Consider the following 5,044-nt stretch of genomic DNA (forward strand, 5'->3'; position numbering starts at 1 on the left):
TCTGGAAGCCCAGGTCCAGGCAGACGGCAAGAACTAAGTTCATTGAGGGCCCCAAAGCTCTGGGTCCTTAGTGTTCTTCTTTACTTTTAATTTTTTTAATGTTTATCTATCTTGAGAGAGAGAGTGTGTGTGTGCGAGCAGGGGAAGGGCAGAGAGAGAGGGAGAGAGAAAAATCCTAAGCAGGCTCCGTGCAGCCAGTGCAGAGCGCAAAGCAGGGCTCGAACCCACGCACCGTGAGATCCTGACCTGAGCCAAAACTAAGAGTCGGACGCTTCACCGACCGAGTCACCCCGGCACCTCTTCGTGTGTTTTTCTTTAGACCGCAAAGAAGGAATGAAGTGTCGGCTGCTTGCTTTTGTGACTCTTGTCATCCTCGGTATGCCTACTCTCCCCTGGCCAAAGTTGCCTACGACCTACCAACAAGATCATCTCAACATTGGGTCACGATGGAGAAACGGGTCCAACGTAAATACGCTACTTACAGGCAAAATGGGGTGTATGGAAGCCAACAGAAACCACTGGCCCTCCACCCTCACATGGGCCTCGAAGGCTCTTTGCAGCCTCTTACCCATCCTCTCGGCGTAAGAAGATGCCAGAGGTGTCTCTGAGGCAGGACAGCACCAATTCTGTCCTACTTGCCGACCTCCACAACACCTGGCCCTGGAGCACTGGCCTTGGGTTGGGTTCGGAGGATTCGTCGCCTTTCTCGTGGCAGAAGAAAAACCATTCCTCATGGGCATGTGAACAGAAAGAGGGCGGCCTGATTTTGAGGTTGCAGGTGATGGACTTAGCCTGCCCTGTAACTTAAGTGATGGACACCTCACCTTTCTGTCTTGGTGGCCAGTTACCTTCAGTGACAGGTCCATCAAAGGCACACTAGGGCCAAATTAAAACACAGAAATTTATGCAATTAAACATGAAATGTATAGTCATCCTGATAAGGCATCAGGTTCTTATTCTGTTTCCTCCTCATCATGACCCATAATGCAGAGCGTCTCTAGCCAGATTTCATTCTGTTCCCTATTCCATCCTTGCCAGGGCCCCCAAATGGGTTCCTCGCCCAACAGCACCATTACAGCCGCAGTCTCTTTCCTCTGCCTTTGTCACGGAGCTGAGTAATGATGTGACAACATGTGATTTGGCGATTGATGTCAAATGTTAGCAGCAACATTCATTTTCCCCTGAAATGGACAAAGAAGAGTATTAGTCATTTAGAAATTTCGTCTAGAAGCTACACCTCACGAGTGATATTCCAAAATTGAATTGGTCTGAAATTTAAAGTGGCTTTTAAGTTCCTCTCCTTTGATTGCTCCTCAGGTCATGCAGAGTTGTAAAAGGCCGAGGGAGCAAGTTAGCGATGGGAACTGCAAATGTCATTTGTAAGCTCCCTGACTCCTCTGCGGAAACCCAGTCCTCCAGTGACAGGATGCTCCAGAGACCCAGTGTCACATGGAGAAAAATCTGTGGGCTTTGGAGACACAGGCAGATCTGAGCCCCAGGCTTGGCTCTATCACTTACCGCTCACTCCGTGAGCCTCAGTTTCCCCATCTGTAAAATGGGGTTCATAATACTGATTGTTATCAGCCTCATTTTGCAGAAATCAGCAAATCAGTTTTAGGGAGGCCAACAAGGGGTCCAAGTTACAGAGCGAATGCAGGGAAAAGCGCAGCCCTCCCTGGGGGGCCTTTGATTCCCCAGCTCCTGCTCTGAGCCGGGGAGACCTTGTCCGGCCCTCCAGCCTCCCCAGGAGGGCCTTGGGCTTTTCACATACACTCCATGCGGTTAGCTATCGTCCCTTCAGCAATATCCAACCGAAGGGCGGCTGTGCGGGACTTGGGCTCAGAGACGGGGCTCCCGCATTGTCCCCAAAGGTCTTTCCAATAGAAGCCAAAACGGCCCTGGAGGATGAGAGCTTAAAATTCCCTCTCTCTGCCATCAGCCTTTTTCAAGAAAAAGAAATATGTAGCAGGCTGCGTTAGTTATTTAACATCTGGGAAGGCTCGTGCTCACTCTGAGTCCTCTGTGTGCTCTGAAGGTACTGATATCATCGTTAGAAATGGCTTTCACCTACAGCTCTGATTCATGGCCTGGTTATGATTGTGATTCATAGCCTGCTAAGAAGCGGGCACCAGGCAGGTGTGCTACCTAGAAGCTGCGCCTACAAATAAGACCACCGATGAGCCGCCGCGCAGCCAGATATGCTAATGAGATCAATGCAACCTTCTGTTAAAGGGTCCACACCTCATTTGCAAGTGAATGTTAATAAGGAGGAAGAGCTGGGCTCGGGCTGGACCAGAATCAATGGCGTGACCAGTTCTTCCTCGGCTAAGTAACATAATTTGTTCAATTTGTTTTATGTCAGTAAGTGAAGAACCCTCTACTCACGTTGATTCATGGAAGGAGGTTAGACAATGGTACAGTAGAAAGGAAATTAACATTTAACCTGCCTGCCTGGGTTTTCTAACGGATGTCTCAATATGACTGTGGTGGTGTGCGTAAATTCTCCCGATAAACCAGAACGAAACAGCAGCTATTTCAATCCCAGAGAAGACCCGGATGGCAGACACTGCGATTCAAAGCGAGGCCGGTGGATGTTGCATCAGGAATCGAAAGACCCGAATACTCCTTTCATCACTTACGCGCCCCATGAGTTGAGTCGTCAACCCCCCAGGCCTCAGTTCTTACATCTGTAAAATGGTGTTAGTCATGCCAAGTGCAAGAGGATGTTGTGAGTTCCTAAGCTGTAACACAGCATCCTGTCAGTGAGCTGATCTGACAGTCATTGGTCCACGGCGTGCCGCGGGCTGACGATAGTTGCCAGAGACACAGTGATGAATGGAATCGTCATTGCCCCTGACCTAAGGAGATTACAGCCTGATGAGGATCCTTTAAAATTTTTCATTTTCAGAGAAGTAGGCAGAATATAATAGTGAACTACTCATCACTCAGATTCAAGTATTAACCAGATTTTGTCACGCTTGCTTTGCCTTTCCCCCACATTTTTTGCTGGCTTATTTTAAAACAAGTCACAGACATTATGTTTGTTTTGGGTTGCTGTATTCCTAATTACCATGGATTTAGCTGCTTAAGCAACCCGCATTTGTTATCTCACGGTTTCTGTGGTTCAGGACCTTGGGCACAGTTTAGCTGGTTCTTCTGCTCAACTTTCACGGAGCTGCAGTCCCGATGTTGAGCAGGGCGGGAAGGCTCATCTGAGGCTCAGAGGCCGCAGCCAAGCTCGTGTGGTTGTTGGCAGAATTCACTTCCTTGTGGTTGTAGGACTGAGGCCCTCAGCTCCTACAGGCCATCCTCTCCCTAGGCAGCGATTTGCTTCTCCTTTGAGGCCAGCAGGGAAATATGTCTGACACGTTACCCTCTTCTAAAGGCTCATCTGATTAGGTCAGGCCCACCAAGGATGATTCCCTTTTGATTAACTTGAAGTCATCTGCTCAGTAACCTGTCATGGGCAATGATATCCCGTCATATTCACAGGTCTTACCCTCAGTCAGAGGGAGAGGATTATTCAGAGTGGGTACACCAGGGAGTATGAATCTTGGGGCCATCTTAGAATTTTGCCTACCATGGCCATTTTATTCCTTCCATCTTAAATATGCACTTCAACAAATTATGGGCATTGCTCATGTATCACTAATGTTTCATGTTAATATCTTATGGAGATTGTTATGTGAGCTTAGGACAGCTTAGGATGGGTCACAACAAGTGACCTCCAAATCTCAGTGGCTTTTACCCACAAAGGTTTCTCTTTTGGTTCATGTTCCACACCCCACATCGATTGACTTTGGCTCTGTGCCCTCAGACCCAGTTTGAAGAACTAGCCCATTTCTTGGGAAAGAGGTGGGGGAACACGCAAAGGCTTTTCAAGCTTCAGCTGGGGAGGTACCAGGTTGCTTCCTCTTATTTCTTGTTTGTTCATCCTGCTCTCAATGGTCTGGGAAGCACAGTCTTTCCACAGGGAGGGTCCTGACAGGAAAGGGTCAGCCTTTAAGGGTGACCCAGGATAGCTAAAGGGTCACACACACACACACACACACACTTTAATTTATTTATTTAAATTCAAGTTAGTTAACATACGGTGTCGTTAGTAATGTAGGTAGTAACTATGGTGTAGTAGTTTAGTTTTAGGAGTAGAACCCAGGGATTCATCACTTACATATGACGCCCAGCTCTCATCCCAGCAAGCGCCCTCCTTAATGCCCTTTAGCCCATCTCCCCACCTACCTCCCCTCCAGCCACCCTCAGTTTGCTCTCTGCATTTAAGAGTCTCTTACGGTTTGTCTCCCTCTCTGTTTTTATCTTATTTTTCCCTCCCTTACCCTGTGTTCATCTGTAGTGTTTCTTAAATTACACCTATGAGTGAAACCATGCGATACTTGTCTTTCTCTGACCGACTCATTTCATTTAGCATAATACATTCTAGTTCCACACACGTTGGTGCAAATGGCAAGACTTCACTCTCTTTGATTGCGCTACTAGGTTTTTATCCAAAGGTTACAAAAATGCGGATTCAAAGGGGCACACGCACCCCAATGTTTATAACTGCTATCAACAATAGCCAAATTATGGAAAAAGCCCAAATTTTCATCAACTGAGAAATGGATAGAGAAGATGTACACATGTATGTACACGTATATGTGCACATATACATACATACTACTTGGCTTGGTGGACATTTTCAAGCAAATAATAGAATCACTATTATTCTAGAATACCCTCTTCCACATACCATTTTTCCACAAACCATTGACTGGTTAGAGAAGTTGATCAGTTGTTCTATAGAATGTTCTACATTCTGATTTTGCCTGCTTCCTTGTGATGTCATTTCACTTGTGCCTTTATGGCCTGTATTTCCTATAAGCTAGAATTAGCTCTAATTCACTTATTTTGGGCAAGAATACTTCATATGTGGTGTTTGGTTCTTCATATTATATTAAAAAGCATGTGATGTTTGGTGAGAAAATCTTTTAAAAACTTCATATTTTAAAGTGAGATTCTTACTCTTATGTCCTTACATCCATTTATCAGA

At 46.3% G+C, this 5,044-nt stretch overlaps 1 long non-coding RNA gene across 1 annotated transcript; it reads right to left on the minus strand.

Annotated features, from left to right (window-relative positions):
* Nucleotides 1-887: 887 nt before the first annotated feature.
* Nucleotides 888-4,831, minus strand: LOC122202529. Its single transcript, XR_006194716.1, has 2 exons — nucleotides 4,745-4,831; nucleotides 888-1,181 (listed from the first exon to the last, which is right to left on the minus strand). It is a non-coding gene; the product is annotated as an uncharacterized LOC122202529 (long non-coding RNA).
* Nucleotides 4,832-5,044: the final 213 nt, after the last annotated feature.

The sequence above is a fragment of the Panthera leo genome, chromosome D2 (assembly GCF_018350215.1).
Source record: "Panthera leo isolate Ple1 chromosome D2, P.leo_Ple1_pat1.1, whole genome shotgun sequence".
In the NCBI taxonomy this organism is placed as follows: domain Eukaryota; kingdom Metazoa; phylum Chordata; class Mammalia; order Carnivora; family Felidae; genus Panthera; species Panthera leo.